The sequence below is a fragment of the Sus scrofa genome, chromosome 8 (genome assembly GCF_054392235.1).
Source record: "Sus scrofa isolate SSC_HxYL_T2T_F1_AM1 chromosome 8, Sscrofa_HxYL_maternal_Yorkshire_Landrace_v2.0, whole genome shotgun sequence".
NCBI lineage: Eukaryota > Metazoa > Chordata > Mammalia > Artiodactyla > Suidae > Sus > Sus scrofa.
Window position 1 is genome coordinate 87,625,260 of NC_139390.1, and position 22,269 is coordinate 87,647,528.

The window sequence follows — 22,269 nt, forward strand, 5'->3', positions numbered from 1 at the left end:
TATCAGACATATTCAAATAAATCTGGAGTGGGGTTTATGGTGGGAATGCAGAATAATGAATGACTCCAGGCCCTGCTTTGCTTACCTCTCCATGTTGTAATTAGGCTCGAATGGATGAAGGCTGCATATAGAACTGCTTTGAAAATTATAAAATGCCATTCAAACAAATGAAATAAAATTATTCATTTTTGACATATTTCCTAAATCTCCCAGAATAGTGTCTGGTACACAGCAGCTGCTCAACAAATATCTGCTAAATCAGAAGAAATTATTATTATAAATGATCAATAAATAATTGTTTGTTGATTAACGTCCTAAGATTCAGGGAAGGCTATTTTTGTTTGTTTGTTTGTTTGCTTTTTAGGGCTGAACCTGTGGCATAGGGAGGTTCCCAGGCTAGGGGTTGAATCGGAGCTGCATCTGCTACCTACACCACAGCTCACCACAACGCCAGATCCTTAACCCACTGAGCGAGGCCAGGGATTGAACCCAAAACCTTGTGGTTACTAGTTGGATTCGTTTCCGCTGCGCCACAACAGGAACTCCAGGGAGGGCTATGTTAATATCTTCCTAGGTCTTAGACGTACGTATTTTTGGAGGCTTGCCTTCATTTCAGATCATATTGAAGTGAATATTTCATATATGAATGAAGGGGTTTTATATATATATATATATAATATTATATTTGCTGTAGATATTTTTGAATTAAAATTTTAAAATAATTTAGTTCTTAGGAAGATTGTAAGTAATTAATTTCAGATTAGCTTTGATTTTTTTTAAGAGGATGAGGGGCCCATGAACTTGGATGAAAGTAAATTTTTATTTAATTTTCTTTAATTATGAATGTAATCTACATATCACATTAACATTGACAATATCTCTCTCAACAATAGAAGTCGCAGATAAATTACAATAACATTACAGGGGTTACAGATATCCCAAAATATCATTTATACCTATTGTTACTTTAAAAATATATAGTAGCTATTATTAAATCTACTGCTATAGCTCATTATTTATGCATTAATCAGTGAGCACATGTTACAGAATTGTCATAAAATTTTTTTGAAAATTTTTAAAAAAGGTAGTTCATTTCCCTTGTAATATATTTTATTTTTTTAATTCAATGAATTTTATTATATTTGCAGCTGTACAACCATCATCACAACCTAATTTTAGAACATTCCCATCCAAAACTCCCAGTCCATCCTCCCCACCCTCCCTACCACCTGTCTCCTTTGGTAACTGTAAGTTTTTTTTTTTTTTTTTTTTTTGGTCTTTTTGTTTTTTCTAGGGCCACTCCCATGGCATATCGAGGTTCTCAGGTTAGGGATCTAATTGGAGCTGTGAGCCAGAGCAACACCAGATCTGAGCCATGTCTGCGACCTACACCACAGCTCACGGCAACGCTGGATCCTTAACCCACTGAGCAAGGCCAGGGATCGAATCTGCAACCTCATGGTTCCTAGTCGGATTCATTAACCACTGAGCCACGATGGGAACTCCTGGTAACCATAAGTTTTTCAAAGTCTGTGAGTCTGTTTCTGTTCTGCAAAGAAGTTCATTTGTGTCCATTTTTTAAGATTCTACATATAAGTGATAGCTTATATGTTTGTGTCTCACTGTTTAACTTCACTTAGCATGATAATTTCTAGGTCCATCCATGTTGCTGCAAATGCCGTTATTTCATTCCTTTTTATGGCTGAGTCATATTCCATTGTGTATATGTACCACATCTTCTTTAACCACTCTGTCGATGGATATTTAGGTTGCTTCCATGTCTTGGCTATTATATATAGTGCTGCAGTGAATATTGGGGTATATGTATCTTTTCAAGTCCTGGCTTTCTCTGGATAGATGCCCAGGAATGGGATTTCTGGATCACATGGTAATTCTATTTTTAGTTTTTTGAGGAATCTCCATACTGTTTTCTATAGTGGTTGCACTAGTTTACATTCCCACCAGCTGTGTAAGAGGGCTCCCTTTTCTCCATACCCTCTCTAGCATTTACTTTTTGCACACTTTTTGATGATGGCCATTCTGGCTGGTATAAGGTGGTGCCTCTTGGTAGTTTTGATTTACATTTTTCTAATAATTAGTGATGTTGAACATCTTTTCACGTGTTTTTTTTTGTTTTTTTTTTTTTTTTTTTTTTTTTTGCCATCTGTATGTCTTCTTCGGGGAATTGTCTGTTTAGATCATCTGCCCATTTTTTGATGGGGTTGTTTTTTTTTTTTTTTTTTTGGTATTGAGCTGCAGGAGGTGTTTATATATCTTGGACATTAATCCCTTGCCAATTGCTTCATTTGCAAGTATTTTCTCCCATTCAGTGGATTGTATTTTTGTTTTGTGTAGGGTTTCCTTTTCTGTGCAAAAACTTTTAAGTCCCACTTGTTTATTTTTGTTTTTAGTGTCATTACTGTAGGAGGTAGATCTGAGAAGATATTGCTGTGGTTTATGTCAGAGGATGTTTGGCCTCTAAGAGTTTTATAGTATCTAGTCTTATATCTAGGTCTTTAACCCATTTTGAGTTTATTTTTGTGTATGGTGTTAGGGAGTTTTCTAATTTCATTATTTTATTTTATTTTATTTTATTTTATTTTATTTTATTTTATTTTATTTATTTTTTTGTCTTTTTGTCTTTTGTTGTTGTTGCTATTTCTTGGGCCGCTCCCGCAGCATATGGAGGTTCCCAGGCTAGGGGTTGAATCGGAGCTGTAGCCACCGGCCTACACCAGGGCCACAGCAATGCGGGATCCGAGCCGCATCTGCAACCTATACCACAGCTCACGGCAACGCTGGATCGTTAACCCACTGAGCAAGGGCAGGGACCGAACCCGCAACCTCATGGTTCCTAGTCGGATTCGTTAACCACTGCGCCACGGACGGGAACTCCAAATTTCATTCTTTTACATGTGGCTGTCCAGTTTCCCAGCACCACTTAGTGAACAGGCTGTCTTTTCTCCATTGTATATTCTTGCCTCCTTTGTCATAGATGAGTTGATCTAGGTGCATGGGTTTAATTCTGTGCTTTCTATCTTGTTCCACTGACCTAATTTCTGTTTTTGTGCCAGTACCATACTGTTTTGATGACTGTAGCTTTGTAGTATAGTCTGAAGTCAGGGAGCCTGATTCCTCCAGCTCCATTTTTCTTTCTCAGGATTGCTTTATCTATCTGGGGTCTTCTGTGCTTCCAAACAAAATTGAAAATATTTTGTTCTAGTTTTGTGAGAAATGTCCTTGGTAATTTGATAGAGATTTCATTGAATCTGTAGATCGCCTTGGGTAGTATAGTCATTTTGATAATATTGATTCTTCCAATCCAAGAGTGTGGTATGTCTTTCCCTCTATTTGTGTCATCTTCGATTTCTTTTATCAGCATCTTATAGTTTTCAGAGTACAGGTCTTTTGTCTCTTTAGGTAGGTTTAGGTCTAGGTATTTTATTTTTTTTTTGATGTGATGGTAAATGGGATTGTGTGCCTGATTTCTCTTTTGGTCTTTCATTCTTACTATATAGAAATGCAGTCAATCCTGTGTATTAATTTTGTATCCTTCAACTTTACCAAATTCATTGATGAGCTTTAACAGTTTTCTGGTAGCATCTTTAGAATTTTCTAGGTACAGTATTATGTCATCTGCAGCAGTGATAGTTTTGCTTCTTTCCTTTTATTTACTTTTCTTTGTTGATTGCCGTGGCTAGGACTTCCAAAACTGTGTGTGTGTGTGTGTGTGTGTGTATGTGTGTGTGTATGCATATGCACACATATGTAAATATATATATATATATATATGTTGCTTTTTAGGCTCACACCTGCAGCATATGGAAGTTCCCAGGCTAGGGGTTGAATCAGAGCTGCAGCTGCTGGCCTATGCCATTGCCATAGCCACAGCCATAGCAATTAGAGATCCAAGCTGCGTCTGAGACCTATACCACCATTCATGGCAATGCCGGATCCTTAACCCACTGAGAGGCCAGGGTTTGAAACTGCATCCTCATGGATCCTAGTTGGGTTCGTTAACCATTGAGCCACAAAGGGAACTCCTGAAACTATATTTAATAGTAGTGGCAAGACTGGACATCCTTGGCTTGTTTCTGATCTTAGCAGGAATTCTTTCAGCTTTTCACCATTGAGGATCATATTAGCTGTGGGGTTTGTCATGTATAGCTTTTATTATGTTGAGGTAGGTTCCCTCTATGCCCCCTTTCTGGAGAGTTTTATCAGAAATGGGTGTTGGGTTTTGTCAAAAGCTTTCTCTGGATCTATTGAGAGGCTTATAAAGGTTTTATTCTTCAGTTTGTTAATGTGGTGTATCACACTGATTGATTTGCAGATACTGAAAAATCCTTGGATCCCTGAGATAAATCCCACTTGATCATGGTATACGATCTTTTTAATGTATGGCTGGCTTCTGTTTGCTAGTATTTTGTTGAGGATTTTTGCGTCTATGTTCATCAGTGATATTGGCCTGTAATTTTCTTTTTCTCTTTTTGTGGTATCTTGGTTTTGTTATCAGGGTGATGGTGGACTCATAGAGTGAGTTTGGGAGTGTTCCTTCCTCTGCAATTTTTTGGAATAGTTTTAGAAGGACAGGTGTTAACTCTTCTCTAAATTTTTGATGGATTTTGCCTGTGAAGCCATTTGGTCCTAGACTTTTGTTTGTTGGAAGTTTTTAAATCAAAGTTTCAATTTCAGTACTTGTGGTTGGTCTGCTCATCTTTTCTATTTCTTCTTAGATTAGTCTTGGAAGATTGTACTTTTCTAAGAATTTGTCCATTTCTTCTAGGTTGTTCATTTTATTGGCATATAGTTGCTTGTAGTTGTCTCTTATGATCCTTTGTTTCTGTGATATGCATTGTAACTTCTCCTTTTTAATTTTTAATTTTATTGATTTGATTCCTTCTCTTTTTTTCTTGATGAGTCTGGCTAAGGGTTTATCAATTTTGTTGATCTTTTCAAAGAACCAGCTTTTCGTTGCATTGATCTTTCCTATGGTTTTCTTTGTTTCTATTTCATTTATTTCTGCTCTGATCTTTATGATTTCTTCCTTCTGCTAACTTTGGGTTTTGCATGATCTTCTTTCTCTAGTTGCTTTAGGTGTAAAGTTAGGTTCTTTATTTCAGGTTTTTCTTGTTTCCTGAGCTATTTCTATAACTTCCCTCTTAGAACTGCTTTTGCTGCCTCACAAAGGTTTTTGATTATTGTGTTTTTGTTGTCATTTGCTTCTAGGTATTTTTAAATGTCTTCTTTGATTTCTTCATTGACCCATTGGTTGTTTAGTAGCATGTTATCTTTACCATCCTTGCAATAGGTGCATTTATGTACTGAGTCACCAGTTCTTTATTAAGGGCTGACCATGTGCCAGATCCTGAGCCTGGGCTTTGGAGAATGGTTCAGTCCCTCTATCACTCATCAGCTGAGCGATTGAACAAGTTATGTCATATCCCTAAGCCTCAGTTTTCTAATCTGTAAAATGGAGACACAGATCCTTAATTTGTAGCATTGTTGACAGGGTTAGATAAGAAAGTGGTGTAAAGCACCATAAACACAAAAAGCTTACAGTTGCTATGAATCACTATTTTGTCAATCAGTGGTGTTGTTAGATGTGAAAGAAAAGCAGATAAAACTGCTTTCTCTTTTAGGGAAAAAATATAAAATATAAATGTCCTTTTAAAGAATGGAAATGAGCTTAACTAAATTTTTATTAGATAAAATTTCAAGGCTGGGGGAAAATTTTTATAACAAATGAATCTTCTTTGTTTCTTTTTCTTTCTTTTTTTCTTTTGTCTGTTTAGGGCCACACCCACAGCATATGGAAATTCCCAGGCTAGAGGTTGAATTGGAGCTGCAGCTATCAGCCACAGCCACAGCCAAGCCAGATCAGAGCCACATCTGCAACTTACACTGCAGCTCACGGCAACGCCAGGTCCTATAACCCACTGAGCAAGGCCGGGTATCAAACCCGCATCCTCATGGATACTAGTCATATTCTTAACCCACTGAGCAACACAGGAACTCCTTCTTTTTTTCTTTTGATGGTGCTTATGGTATCCAAGGCACAAAGGGGAAAAGAATCCTCAGAAAGCTGATAAACTATTCAGATTTCTTTATCTCTTATTAAAGATATTAAGCCTCTCAAATGTCTCTTGAAACATTGTTCATATAATTTCAAATGTCATAACATGGATTATTGTGAAAATATATAAATGTTAAAAATTATCAGTTTATATAAACACCTTATCAGTAACTTCACTAAATTATTCTTAAAGGTATATTATATTAAAAAATTATAAAAAGCTCTACTTGTAATTATGATTTAAGACAGCCACTCCACCGTTTCTTTTCCTTTTTTTTTTTTTTCCTAAAAGCCTAAATACAGGGCATTCATTTATTTCCCTTTATAATTTTGGCCTTTCACAGGCATAAATCTTGGTCATAACAGTAATCACCACCAGGTTGCACTGTAGTTCCACGGTGGAAACAGACTAGGGTCTGTGACGACTTCTCAGAGGCCTTAGTTAAGTATATTATTTCTGTTTTTTGAAGCAAAGAAGGGTGGACAAGTAAGGGTGAAAAAAGAGATTTTGCTGAGAATAAAGAATTCCAAATTCACTATGATTAAAAAATTTGGTATGCAGCCAAAAAGATTTTCTCTGAGAACGTTATAGTTGTTTTTTGAAAAAATTTGCATTTAACTCAGTTGGGTTAGTTAAAACTATTTTCCTGCTGGCAAACAAACAAGACAAAACAAAACAAAGCTCTGTTGAAAGTTTTGTTTCCTATTTTCTCTAGTTGTTGATGGATAAGACTGTTTTTAAAAATACCAAGATAAGGTATGTTTTATTTAAAAATCATAGTAGGATTTTTGATATAAGTCAGGCTTTGGAAAATATATGAACATTCTAACTTGAAACAACTTTTTAAAAAAATAAAGCCCCCCCCTTTTTTCTTTTCTGCTCTTGTTTTTCCCAAATGTCAATATTTATGAGTCAGAGGTTATGGGAAATGTTACCTACAGCTACAAGGGGCCAGAGTTTGCTCTCTTCTTTCCCTGGGGAGTTGAGTATGAGCGCCAGAGGGCAATGTTTGGCTGGAATGGCCCAACCCCTTCTTGCTTTGCACCCTGTGGTATGCTCTTTGAAGTGAACAAAAATTCTGTACTCAGCTCTGCTCCATAAGATGTCAGCTCAAGAGGAGAAATGTATACAAGTTTCTGTATATCCTTTTGGCATAAAAACAAATGCAGACTTACAGAAAACAAACAACCCCCCCCCCGAATTATGCAAGTAATTTTGATATTTTGAGAACTCTTCAGATAACATTCACAAGTCTAAATTTCTGGATTACCTGTCAAATTTATTCAGTTAAAAAAAAGAAAAAGAAAAAAATTTCTAGATAAGACTTCTTTTTTCCATATCCCTGTCAAAACATCAGTCATTTTGGGTTTAACCGCTTTTAGGATCTGGGTGGTATTAGTTTTCACAATGGTAAAAACAGAAGGCAATGACAATGAAACCCTTATAGAAATAAAGCAAGAGTCTGACAAAATATTAGGAAATTGTGGAGCTTATGTTTATTCTAAAGTTGAGTTGCTATCCATCAAGATGACGAAAACAATTCATTATTTAATCCAGTGGCTTCTTTCAGTTTGTTTTCCTCTCAAATTGTCAGTCATCAGGGCTGAACGGAAAAGTAAAAGCTGAAAATGAACAGCCTTTACTAGGCAGAATAAACTGGAAGATAAGCTGGAAAATTAGGGCTATTAACAAATGAAAAAAAAATCAGAAACAGTTTTAAAAACAAAAAAGGCACCAGTAAAATACATCTCTAAGGTCAAATGAAATGCTCTGATGTTGATTATCAATTTCCTCTTCATTTTATTGGAAGGATCTCCTCTTTATTGTTTCCCTAATTTAAATCTTTGACCTATTACCCTCATAGGTGGTTAAGTCTCCTAGTATCTTTTAACTAAGGATCATATTCTTTTCTTTGTTCTATTTACTTCAATAATTATTTATTTAGCTTGCTCTATTTTTATATATCCTACCCAAACACTTAACTGGTTCAAGCCCCTAACTGGTTTCCAAATGCTCCTTGTATAAATAACAAGATAAAATGTCATAGAATATTTTATTTTCCTAGATTCGGAGATGATGCCACTCTTTCATTTTGGGGAAATGCATGGCCAAAGAATTATTGTAGTTAATGAAAAAAATAATTAGGGGGTGTATTAATATCAGGTGTTTTTTGTGGGGGGGCTGTGCGATGTTTCTCTGTGGGAAGATACTTGTATTTCATTTTCCAAAAGCCTTTGGCTTTTTGCTCTGCGGTCAGCTAATTCTGAATGCATTTCTCCCACTGGCCAGTGGTGTGCTAGTGTTCTGCTGTTTAAATTCCCTGTACCTCAGTTTCTTCATCTCTAAATGGGGATAGACTGTTTAGCTCAGAGATATTGAGAGGATTAAATTAGTACCAAGTGCAGTTCTTGGTGCCGAATAGGTGCCCTGTGTGTGATGATTTCCTTCTGGCTCTTGTCATATATAGCAACACAAAAAACAAAACACAAGTTTTCCCACATATTAAATACTTCTATGGGGGGGGGTCAAATACAAAACTTGTTTAACTTGTACAGCATGTTTCAGGATGTGCCTTTCTTGCAGCCCAGTCACAGACATGTTTAGTGAAATTAGCTTTGGAAATAAGAGATTGAAACCAAAAGTATAAATTCTAGTGGGTAGACTTAGTATTTTAATATATTTTGTTATACATGTACATGTGTAATATATGTTTATCTGTTGTGCCTAGCTTATACACTGACATCTAGATTGTATACCTATGTGAGTGTTTTGTTTTGGGAGATATCATTAAAGTATAGTTCTAGGAAGGTATTTCAGCTTTTCTATTTTCTGATCACTGCAAAAGATGGGATTGTTGAATAAAAATTAATTCTGTGGCAAGCTAAAGAACAGCCAGCTCCCTTTATCTTGTCACCACTAGCATGTAGTGCCTCTGAAAAATTAAGTTGAGGATAGCCTATTTAAAAAAAATTTATTAAAATATGTGTATATACATATATGTGAAATATATAAGGAAAGCCATCCTTTTCAGAATTGCTTACTTTGTAGAGCTAGAAAATTCTCTCAACCATACTGCTATTGTTCTAAACATGTTAGGAAGTACTTTTGGTATTACCTTTGGGACTAATTAAGGAATTATATTAAAGAAAAACTAGGAGTTCCCATCGCAGTGCAGAGGAAATGAATCTGACTAGTAACCATGAGGTTTCGGGTTCCATCCCTAGCCTTGCTCAGTGGGTTAAGGATCTGGTGTTGCTGTGGGCTGTGGTGTAGGTCACAGACATGGTTCAGATTCTGCATTGCTGCGGCCGTGACATAGCCAGCAGCGACCCCTACCCTTGGAAACTTCACATGCCGTGGGTGCGACCCTAAAAAGAAAAAGAAAAAGAAAAGAAAAGAAAAAAGAAAAAGCTAGTCTGATTATGTTGTATTCATTTATTTAGGCTAAAGCAGTCCTATCCAATCAGTTACCATCTGCCTTCTTGAATGACTTGATTATTTCTGAAAATGAAACTTATACTGATGGGAAAAAGATTTTCTTTTAACCATGCAGGAAATTCAAAGTAATTCAAAGTGTGTAAAGGCAGTTCCTAACTGGAATTTCAGTATTGTTTTATTTATTTATTTATTTAATTTTTAAAAAAATGTTTGTCTTTTCCAGGGCTTCACTCACGGCATATGGAGGTTCTCAGGCTAGGGGTCTAATCGGAGCTGTAGCCTGCTGGCCCACACCAGAGCCACAGCAATGCCAGATCTGAGCCACATCTGCGACCGACACCACAGCTCCTGGCAATGCCGGATCCTTAACCCACTGAGCAAGGCCAGGGATTGAACCCATAACCTCATGGTTCCTAGTTGGATTTATTAACCACTAAGCCACGAAGGGAACTCTGCAATATTGTTTTGTTTTAAATGATAGCAAAATCCTTGGAATATTGCTACCTATTTGAGAGGGACAGTGTTCATTTGTATGGATAAATTCAGATGTGTTTGTTAAAATCCATTGGCCTTGCCTCATAGTCAGATTTTCCTTGTTGGCTACACCCGTGGCATGTGGAAGTTCCCAGGCCAGGGATTGAACCCACCCCACAGCAGTGACCTGAGCCACAGCAGTGACAATGCTAGATCCTTAACCCGTTGTACCACAAAGGAACTCCATGTGGTCAGGTCTTTTGAATGTAGATGTCTATGGAGTCAAACAGGGATTCTTCTGGGCTTTCAGACCTTTTATAAAGACAAATACTACTATTTAAAAAGGAATCATTGTGAATTTTAAACCAGAGTCCCACATTCAGTTACTGACTCTAGAAACTTCTGAAAGGGAGAAAATGTAAAGACCTTTATGTCCAGACCAGCCTGCTACCTTCCCTTCCCTTTCATGCAGATTTGTTTAGCGAGTTGCTGAAGCTCATGTATATGATTAAATTTAAGCTGGTCATCAGGGCATAAAATCATAAAGACTGTGTGGTTCTTATCTTGAAACAGAAGCAGGGAAAACAACATGAACTTATTTGAGGATGAGTCCAGACTTTGATCTTAGCAAAAATATTAATAGTAACAGGATAGGAATAAAGACTAAAAATAGTTAAAATCACTTTGTGTTTGGTTATTAATAAAAATGCAAGACTGGGAGTTCTAATTGTGGTGCAGCTGTAACAAACCTGACTAGTATCCATGAGGATGCAGGTTTGATCCCTGGCCTCGCTCAGTGGGTTAAGGATCTGGCATTGCTGTGAGCTGTGGTGTAGGTCGCAGATGTGGCTCGGATCTGGCATTGCTGTGGTTGTGGCATAGGCCGGCAACTGCAGCTTTGATTTGACCCTTCATCTGGGAACTTCCATATACTGCAAGTGAGGTCCTAAAAAGCAAATAAAATAAAATAATAAAAAAAATATAAATGGAGAGCTAAAAAGGAAAAGCAAAGCCTCAGCATAGGTATGTAAGTCAGATCATATAAAGCTGGGGAGTCGGCAGCACATAAAACCTGTGCCCCTGGGCTAGAGCCTCCCAGCAGGGGCCTCTGAGTTTTGGGGGTCTTGACATGGCCCCCTACCCTCCAACTGCCCTTCTCAGACCCTTTAGACTAGGGGCTGCCAAACTGTTCCTTTCCCACCAAGCTTCAGCAGACTTGCAGTCTGGGCTGGCCATCTGTGCAGAACAGTTGCTGTAGAGCTACATCTTCTTGCAGTTACCCACACTGTAGAAGCCAGCATCTCAGCACGCCCGGGGTCCTTCCAGACCTCGGTAGCCCTGCCCTGTGAACTAGGAAGGGAGTACCTTTGACCCACATTTGATATGAAATCTTCTGAAAATGGTATTTGGAATTGAAGTGGTGTCCACCTTCCTCCCCCTTTAAATATGGGCTATTTATTTAAAAAATTTTTGTGATTGCCCATAGCATGTGGAGGTTTCCGGGCCAGGCAGTGACCCCAGCTGTGCAGTGATGACCAGGCTACCACCAGGCTACCAGGGTACTCTGGGTCTCTCTTTTTAAATAAAGCGCATGAGTAATTTACTTCTCTGTAGGGATGTGTTTGCTTTTATTTTCCTCAAGACCTGAAGTGTTAGGACACCAATACCCTTGTGCCCCTCAGGGATGCGTGACCTTATGACCCCGTGGTCCTGCCAGGTCACTTGCAGGGAAGGAGGGTCTCCCTGATGGGGGGTGGGAAGTGGGCCCCCTGAAGTGTCGTCATATTTGTCACCCTGTCCTGATGCTACCTTGTGCCTCAAACTTCCATGGAAAGAAAGAATTAACAACAAAGCACCAAGTCTGGGGCAGAGGAATCACAGATGAGTTCTCCCAGTCCAGTAAAATGACTAAATAGAAAGCTGTTGTGATTTTAAAGATACCTTGAAAGGCTTACGTCACAAAATATATTCTCCTTTCCATTTCTCCCCTTCCCTTAGCTAAAGAGGCTAACACCCGTCCTTAGCTAAGTGAAGGAAGCCAGACACGAAAGGTCACAGAGTATATGATTCCATTTATATGAAATATCCAATTAGGCAAATCTGCAGAGACAGAAAGCAGATTAGTGGTTACAAGGGGCTGGAGGGAGGAGGGGAGTGACTGCTTAATGGGTATGGGGTTTCCTTTTGGGATGTTGAAAAATTTTAGCACTAGATAGTGGTGATGGTAGTACTTAATCCTACTGAATTATACATTTTAAAATGGTTAAAATGGTGTATTATATGTATCTTATCACAACACATTTTTTTCTTCCTTAAGTAAAGTGCAGGCTAAATGCAATGGTGACAATCATAGTTAAGTTATTTGCACTCACTGATATCTTAGTTGTAATTTTTAGAGTAATTAAGCAATCTCTTAGAAAGACTCAAATTGTTGGAGAAAGTCAGAAAATGATGAGGAAAAGGTGAGGTTAGGGTTAAACATGTGAGGAAAGAACAAGAAAGCAGGTCAAGGCAGATCAGGTCTATGTGTCTAAGTGACCAGATATTTTTCTTTGAGCTGGGACATCGGTCCTCTGCCTTTGGACTTGGATTCAGACTGGAACTTACACCATGGGATCTCCTGGGTCTCCTGATTGCAGATATTGGGACTTGTCATCCTCCATAATTGAGTGTGTCAGTTCCTTATAATAAATTTCTACACACATACACACATCCTATTTGTTCTCTTTCTCTGGAGAACCTAGACCAAGAGAGATTTTGGTACTGAGAAGTGGGTTGCTGCTGTAAGAAACACCTAAAAATGCGGAAGCAGCTTTGAAACCGGGTGATGTGCAGAGGCTGGATATTTTTGAGGTATATGCTAGAAATATGGAGGTTAAGGGCCGTTCCGGTTGATGTCTCAGATGGAAATGAGGAATGTGTTACCAGAAACTGGAGGGAAGGTCATCTTTGTTATAAAGTAACAAAGACCTTGGGTAAACTGTGTTCTAGTGCTTTGTGAAAGGTGGAATTTGTGAGTGATGAAATTGGATATTTAGCTGAAGAGATGTTTATGCAAAGTGTTGAAGGAGCATTTTGATTCCTCCTGACTGAGGAAGGAGAGGAGATTTGAACTGGAGAAGAAATTGTGCAAAAAGGAATCAGAACTTGAAAAATTGGGAAACTGTCATCCTGTTCATATTGAAAAAAGTGAGAAAGCATGTTCTGAAGAGAATATCAAGGGTGTGGCTGCACCATCACTCCGTTGAAAAAAGTGTATGGGATTATAAGAGCAGAAACACTGCCAGTTTGAACTGAAGGGGACAGAGATGGGACGAAATGAAGGAAGGCTTTCGGACTTCTTGGATTCTGCCAGGCAGGACCTTAGATGTATTTGGCCATGAGCTTGTGATGTTCCTTGGGGAAAGGGGAGGATGATACCAAATGAGATTCTGAGTTTCTGAGGACTGCTACTCTCACTTCCAGTAGGTGAGGCTGTTTCTGCCTCTGTTCCAAAAGGTAGGGCCACCCCTTCTGTTTCTGTGGGCCAGGAAGATCTCACCTAGTGCCTCAGGAGTAGAGCCGCCTTGGGGAGACTTAGGGGCCAAGTCCCCCAGATCCTTTGGGAATAACTCCTGTCTGGCAAAGCCTTGGAAGTAGAACCCCTGCCCCAGTAGTTTCTGAAGGTGGAGCATCAAACCAAATCAGGAATTCCCTGGTGGTCCAGTGGTTAGGATTTGGTGCTTTCATCACTCTGGTCGGGGTTCAATCCCTGGTCTGGGAACTAAGATCCCGCATCAAGCTGCTGTAGGCTGTGGCCTAAATAAATAAGTGAATAAATGGATACATGAATGAATGAATAGACGAATGAATGACAGAATAAATAAATAAATAAATAAAAGATTTTTCTCAAGCCTTAATTTCGATGCAGTTTGCCTTAATAGGTTTTGGACTTGCCACCCTTTCCTTTTTTCCTATTTTTCCTTCCTGGAATGGTAATTCTGTGCTATGCTTGTCCTACTATTGTATTTTGGAAGCAGATAACTTGTCTGTTTTCACAGGTTCACAGCTGACGAGGAATTTTGCCTCAGGATGAATCATCTTTTAAGTTTCACCCCTGTCTGATGATGTTTAATGAGCCTTTGGAATTCAGTGTTGATGCTGGAATGAGTTAGGACTTATAGGCCCATTGGGATGGAAATAATTTATTTTGCATGCAAGAAGGACATGAATTTGGGAGGGCCAGGGAAAGGATATTATGGACTAAATTCTTACGTTTTCCCCACCTGCTACTTCATACCTTGAAGCCTTACCCTCCAATGTGATGGTGTTTGGAGATGAGGCCATTGGGAGGCACTTAAGTTTAGATAAAGTCATGAGGGTGGGGCCTTCTTGATAGGATTAGCACCCTTATAAGAAAGAGAAGGTGGAAGACAGAGAGAGACAGACATACAGAGAATGTCTCTTTTTCTGGGCTAGCACAGAGGAAAGGCCACCTGAGGATGCAGCAAAGGCAGCTGTCTGCAATCCAGGAAGAGAGAACTCTCACCAGACATTGACCCTGCTGGCACCTTGATCTTGACTTTCCAGCCTCCAGAACTGTGAAAAAATTAAACCATCCAGTCTATGATATTTGGTTATAGGTAGCTTGAGCTGCTTAAGACACTTGTTGAGTCTCAGTGGGACAGAGACAGGACAAGAGAGGTGGAAGCATGCTGAAAGCAGATCTACTCTCTTGTGTTTGTTCCAGGTTGACTGTAGCTGGCAGCAGGATATCTTAGATTCAGACAACCCTGTGGGTTTATCCAAATGGTAGTCCTTCTTACCAAGCCTCTCCTCGTCATAAGCTCACCAGGGATGGGGAAGCCTGCCACTGCAGAGCCCATTAAATAGCACCTGAAGCATCACCTGTCCATATATCCCTCAGGAGACCCAAATCAATGTGAATAAGTATTTGAAATTCTTTGATGGAGAATGATCATGTTCTTTGACTCAAAATCCTGAGTCATGAATGCACCATGAAGTATTTGGAGCTATTGTGACAGTGCATATTTACTTCTGCTGATGATTGCTCAGTGACTTCTGGATGCTGGGGGTGGGGCTGGGGTGTGGGGAGGGAGAGATGATCATCCCTATGTGTTTGTGTGGACAAAAGCAAAAAACTCCCAACTAATGCATCCATTTTCCATAGTTATACTTTTCAGCAAATATGAGGGTCAAATGACTTCTTGTTATCTATTGTGTCGAAATGCTCTTAGTTTGAATGCGTACCTCAAAGAGGAAGTTTCAGAAGTCACATCTCCATGTTTTGTTGGAGTATAAGGAAGCAGATTTGATTAAGGCCTCCTTTTGTGAGGTCCCTGGCAGTGTGGGGGTTCAGGTTGGCCCTTGCAGTCTAGTTCTCACTTGTCTTTGTGGACTTTTCTCCCCATAATCCTCTCCCTTTTGCCCTCCTCGACCCTACACAGCCCCTTGCTGCAGACACACTGAATCACTTACTGCCCGTGCCCACAACACGGGGGTCCTTTAAGAGTCCGTGCTTTGCACATGCATCTCCTTGGCCTGGACGTTCCTTTTGCCTTCTTTGGCACAATTCTTTCAACCTCCAAACACCCCATGATATTTTATGAGCTGTAAGAGAGCTCAGGCATCACATCACACTGGCCAGCAATTAATGTTAGAAACAACTCTTGGGAGAATCAAATTTGGCTTTTCTCCTGGATCTTTTCTTTAGATAGAAAAGATACCATCTTCATTCTTAAGTGAACTTGGTAGAAAAACATACATGAAAATATTTTGTAAGAGCAGATTCCCTGAGGGTGTTGGCCTCGAGGGCACCTGTTCTGTTGTGTGATGCACAGGAAAAGCATCAGGAAGTCCTGAGTTTTTGCCATGCAGGCCTGAGCAGTCATCTACATCAGCTTCGAAGAGATCCTCAGACTGTGCTTTCTCCTGACCCAGTTGGGCAAGCCTGAGTGTGCTTCTGGCAAGGAAAATGATAGAGAAGCAAGAAGAGAAAGCCCATGACTTATACATTATTCACCTACCTCTGGGTTAAACTGAACAGTGTGATCAAAGTGGTCTGTTTGTTCAACTAGTTTGTTTTTTAGTGAAGTAATTGTTTGTTTTGTTTTAAGGTAATTTCTTTGAGGGGGGATTAAGGGCAAAGCAGAGTAGAAATGACTTGTTTCTTCCATGTAATCCTATAATAACAAGTTTGTTACTATATTTTGGTTCCCACAAAGAGGCTGTGTGTGTGTGTGTGTGTGTGTGTGTGTGTGTTTGGGATGTGAGGAGACAGGAAGCTGAAAACAGAGGACTTGAACCTTGAGAAAGTAATAGAATAGGGCATGCTGTGGTGGAAAGTTAGAGAAATAAGTAGAGCAGAATCTGGGAAAGGGATGAGAAGGGTAATGACAAGAACGCATATAGTCATGGAACACAGTCCATCAGAAAAGTTAGCACTGAATTGGATCTTTAAGAATATTGACTATATCCTGTTTATTTCAAAGATGTAGGAACTGAAGTCCAGGAAGCCTATGTGAATTAACAGATTGTTTAAAATCAGAGCTAAAACCCGCGCCTGGGTCTTCTGCCTCACGAAGTACATGGCAGTGTGCAGTGGGCAGAGGTTAGGGGGGTGGGGAGAGCTTTGAGCTAAAGACAGGACAGTGATGTAATTTTCCTGTTCACTGTTGTCAGAGAATAATATTTTTTGTCTTTTTGTCTTTTTTTTTTTGTTGTTGTTGTTGCTATTTCTTGGGCCGCTCCCGTGGCATATGGAGGTTCCCAGGCTAGGGGTTGAATCGGAGCTGTAGCCACCGGCCTACGCCAGAGCCACAGCAACGCGGGATCCGAGCCGCGTCTGCAACCTACACCACAGCTCACGGCAACGCTGGATCGTTAACCCACTGAGCAAGGGCAGGGACCGAACCTGCAACCTCATGGTTCCTAGTCGGATTCGTTAACCACTGCACCACGACGGGAACTCCCAGAGAATAATATTTTTAAGTGGTAAAATCAGGCCTCTGATACAAATGTAAGATGAACGTGCATCATAGATTTTGTTTAACTCAGTAACTGTTGAGGGAACCGGGTAAGATATTACAGGTTAAAATAATTCAAAGTAACGCACACATCTATAGGCAGATAAGGAATGCTGAAATAAATTAACAAATAAATGCAACATGGCATAGCTTTTATCAAACTCAGTTAGTGGGGCAGTTTGATAAGAAGTTACTACTGGTTGAAAGGAGAATTCAAAGTACCATGCACTTATATAGAAACATAAGGGATACTGAAATGAATTTTAACATTAGCAAACAGGAGTTTCCATCGTGGCACAGTGGAAATGAATCCAACTAGGAACCATGAAATTGCAGGTTTGATTCCTGGCCTTGCTCAGTGGGTTAAGGATTGACATTGCCATGAGCTGTGGCATAGGTTGCAGACGTGGCTCGGATCTGGCGTTGCTGTGGCTGTGGTGTAGGCCAGCGGCTACAACTCCTATTGGACCCTTAGCCTGGGAACCTCCATATGCCTCGGGTGCGGCCCTAGCAAGACAAAAAGACAAAACAAAAAACAAAAACAGAGATAACTGAGAAGGATATGCTAAATAAGACACACAATAATCTTATTTTCTTCTTCAATCCAAAATCTTGCACAGTTTCTCCCAATAGAAGTATGTAATTGGAACTGAAAAAGATGTTCCTTCATCTCTTTTGGCTCACAAAATTGTTATCAATGATGAAACCAGGCTGATAAAATGAAAGGACTCAGTAATACAGCCAAGGTCCTGCTGCAGGCACCTCTGGTCAAGGCTGCTGCTGACACCACAGTCTCCAATGGACACTTGCCACCAGCATTGCTGATGCTCCAATATTGTGCTACATCATTAAGATTCCAGGTCTTGGGCATGGGTCCCATGCTTTCACTCCAGCTCCCATGGGCTCGGGGGAAGGGCGATCTGGTTGTTTGGTTTAGCTCTGGCAAGCCAAGACTTACACATGGGGTTTCCCTCCAGATAGGAAGGGTATGTGATCTTCTGGTAGTTAAAAAAAAAAAAAAAAAAAAAAAGCAAATATTTACTGCAAGTACTATAGGAGGAATACACAAAACAATTGGAGAGGCAATACACTTTTTCTAGAGAAAGATAATATAGTGAAGTGGGAAGAGCAAGGGCTTTAGACCCAGGTGTACCTTGGTCTATGCTGGGCTCCACCATTTACTAGCAAAGTTATTGTGGGTGAGTCACAAACCACTCTCAACCCCCGCTATCTCCTTTACACCACTATTAATACGTCTCACAGATACTCAAGGCTCTACATCACTGGGTTCATTGTTGCTTCTGTGACCTTATCTACTACTGTTCTTCCTTTGCTAAGTCGGCTCCAGTCACACTGGCTTCCTTGATGTTCTTTGAGCATGCAAACACCCACCTGCCTCAGGTCCTTAGCACTTGTTGATCGCATGAAATATTTCTCCTGATATAACTTGTTTTCTCACCTCTTCATTTAGCTCTACTCAAATGTCACCTTGGCTTTGGTAATGCCGTCTCTGACAACCCTATTGAAACCCTAAGGAATTATAAAATTCCTTCCACCTAGCACTTCCTTTCCCTTCTTCCTGTTTTTTCTCCGTAACTTGTTACTTGTTGTCTGTTTCCCTTCTCTAAAGTGTAGGATCCATGATAGGAGGAAAACAAGTCTTTGTTTTCATGGCTGTACCCCCAGCATCTTGAACAATGTCTGGCACATAAAATAGTGCTCAATAATATCTGTTGGATGAATAAATGATGGCAAAGTGCCTGGCATACAGTAGGTACCAAATAAATGCTAGTTATCACTTTTTTTTTTTTAAATCAGGCTCTTCTTTCTTTACCCTTTTCCTGACCAGCCACCCCTAAGTTGACCTGTTTTCCCAGAGGACTTCTGATCTAGTAATAGAATTTTATCAGTCGAGGAATTTAATTGTCTCCAAATTTTCCAGCTAATCAACATAACATAGCCAGAATAGTAAAGTACTCATTTTTTTTCTTTTTTGTCTTTTTGCCTTTTCTTGGGCCGCTCCCGGGGCATATGGAGGTTCCCAGGCTAGGGGTCTAATCGGAGCTGTAGCCGCCAGCCTACGCCAGAGCCACAGCAAGGCGGGATCCGAGCCACGTCTGCAACCTACACCACAGTTCACGGCAACGCCAGTTCCTTAACCCACTGAGTGAGGCCAGGGATCAAACCTGCAACCTCATGGTTCCTGGTCAGATTCGTTAACCACTGAGCCATGATGGGAACTCCTAGTACAGTACTCATTTTAGCAATGACATTTAGGAGTTCATATTCATTCTGCTCCTTTGTTCACTAATGTGTCTGAACTGTGGTGGTAGGACCAATGGTTTATATGGAAGCTGGGGAAATGCTTGTAAAATAATCTTGAAAGCATATTTTGAGGCACATAAGAGATAGCACATCTGAACATTATGAAAGCTCACTTATTAGGACTCTCTGGAGAAACAATAATAATTAAAGTTAACCGAGTAATTATAAGGAATTGGCTGACATGTCTATGGAGGCTGACAAGTCTCAAGATCTGCAGGGTGAGTTAGCAAGGTAGGGACCCAGGAAAGCCAGTGGCATAGTTCTCTAGGATGGCAGACTAGAGACCCAGGAAGAGCTGATGTTTTGGTTAAAATCTAAAGGCAGGAGAAAAGCTCATGTCCCAGTTCAAAGACTGTTGGGCAGAAATTCTTTTCTTACTTGTTCTTTTCAGGCCTTCAACCGATTAGATGAGGCCCACCCATGTTGGGACACCCGCATTAAATGAACAACATGCTTTGTTCAGTCTACCAGTTTAAATGTTAATCTCATCCAAACGCTCCCACAGAAACCCCTAGAATAATGTTTGGCCAAATATCTGGGCAAACTATAGCCCAGTCAAATTGACACATAAAATTAACCATCAAAGTCACTCTTGTATATTCACCATTAATTCTTTAGTGTCATGGCATAGCTGTTACAAAGAAGCAGTAGGCAACAACAGCATCTTGAGTAAAAGCAAGATGTAGGTCAGCTACCCTATGTAGATAAATCCTATGTAGTGTACGTGTAAAAGGGTCTTAATGCTCAAAATAGCAGAGAGACACTATAAGCAAAATAATATGAAGATTTCAACAATTGCATTCTAGTTACTAACTAGAGATCTGACCTTTAGCAATTCATTTCACCTTTTGGGAGTTTGCTTTCCTTTTTTGAAAACTAGATTAATTTTTTTTTTTTTGGTCTTTTTGTCTTTCCTAGGGCCACACCCATGGCATATGGAGGCTCCCAGGCTAGGGGTCTAATTGGAGCTGTAGCTGCCAGCCTACGCCACAGCCACAGCAATACGGGATCCCAGTCATGCCTGTGACCTACACCACAGATCATGGCAATGCTGGATCCTTAACCCACTGAGTGAGACCAGGAATCAAACCCACAACCTCATGGTTCCTGGTCAGATTCATTAACCACTGAGCCATGACAGGAACTCCATAGATTATTATTATTATTTTTTCTTCTTTTTGGCAGCTGTGCTCAAGACATTTAGAAGTTCCCAGATGAGGGCTGGAACCTGAGCCACAGCTGTGACAATGGGAATCCTTAACTGCTAGGCCACCAGGGAACTCCAAACACTAGATGATTTTTAAAGATCACTCCCAGCCCCAGGATCTCGAGTTTTTGATGAATGACTAAACTTCAAGGGAAGTCCTGTGTGCTGGCCGTGTCACACACAGGGACACATCTCGAAGTTATGTGCGTGGTGTCATCCGTGTTTGCAACTGAATTACAAAAATAATTCGGCCTGGCCTTTAGTTGTTCCCAGTCAGCTGAAAGTAAACAGAGTTTATTCTAGGAAATATCACGTCTTCTTCACCAATGTCCTCACCCCAGGTCTCTTCCTGCCTAGGTTCCCCCGCTGTCTCATGGAATCCAAAAGGGCCTCCCACCTGAGTAGCTTTGATTAAAATTTATTTATGTGGGACCCCGCAGTTCCCAGAATTCACATGTTATTGAACTCCATAGATCAGTTTTACTTAGCAGAATGAGAAAAAGGAAGGTCAGAAGGAATGGGCCCTAACTTTTACTCTGCTTTCCCCACCCCCACAGTGAGCATGGGATGAGGAGCCCGGCCTGCACCTGCATTGCTGGTGAGAGCACAAGGGCGCCACCTATAGGCCCCAGAAAACCATGACCTAACGCACGGGAACCTCTCCTTACCTCTTTGACAAACTATTCCCTCTGGTTCTCCCCAAGGTCCTCAGATATGTTTTTTGTTTTCTGATACAATGATATTCCTTTAGTTTGAGTTTTAGGTGGTAACAACTGTTTTTTAAATCCATCCATGGATCTCCTGTATTATACTGTTCCTGCATAGTTGGTTCACTGGAACATATTCCTTTCATCAAGAAAGATGCTTTTGCCCATCTATGGAAAGGCATTGCTGCTAAATCCACTGAAGGCAGCCTGCTTGATAAAAGGAGTCAGAATTCAAAGAAGATAATGGAATTTATTGAAGAGTTTGAAAACTGGCTGAAAAGCTTACACAGTGTGTTAGTTGTTTCCTGTGTTTTACTTGCCATCTGCATTTATCTCCCCGCCCCCCAGTGGGGTGTGTGTTATTTTTGAGCAGGTGTTATTTTTGTAAAGAGGAAAAAACAGTATTAAAAAATTTACAAAACAGGGGAGTTCCGTCGTGGCGCAGTGGTTAATGAATCCGACTAGGAACCATGAGGTTGCGGGTTCGGTCCCTGCCCTTGCTCACTGGGTTAACCATCCAGCGTTGCCGTGACCTGTGGTGTAGGTTGCAGATGCGGCTCGGATCCCGTGTTGCTGTGGCTCTGGCGTAGGCCGGTGGCTACAGCTGCGATTCAACCCCTAGCCTGGGAACCTCCATATGCCGCGGGAGCGGCCCAAGAAATAGCAACAACAACAAAAAAGACAAAAAAAAAAAAAAAACATTTTATTTTAAGCAAATGCCTGTCAGTGCACAACAGCACCGTGAAATCTTTTGGGGGGGAAAAAGAAAATACAGAACCAGTTTACAGTTAAGAAGGTGTTTCAGATCTTTTTTCACAGAACTGAGGCCCAAATTGTGAAAAGTTTGCTCCCTTGTGTAAAGCTTACATCTCATCTCAGTGTGGAATGTAAGAGATTTTCTTATCATACTTAGAATATTATTAATTTTATTACTTTTTTGCCTTACATAAATTCTTAGAAACTAAATATTGTATCAAATGGGACTTTGCAAATTATTTTCCTAATTAGAAAGATCT

General features: G+C 40.1%; 1 protein-coding gene across 8 annotated transcripts in view; it reads left to right on the forward strand.

Moving 5' to 3' along the window:
* LOC110262145 (uncharacterized) overlaps positions 1–22,269 on the forward strand; it is a 601,789-nt gene that overhangs the window by 25,273 nt on the left and 554,247 nt on the right. The gene's annotated exons all lie outside the window — the stretch shown is intronic.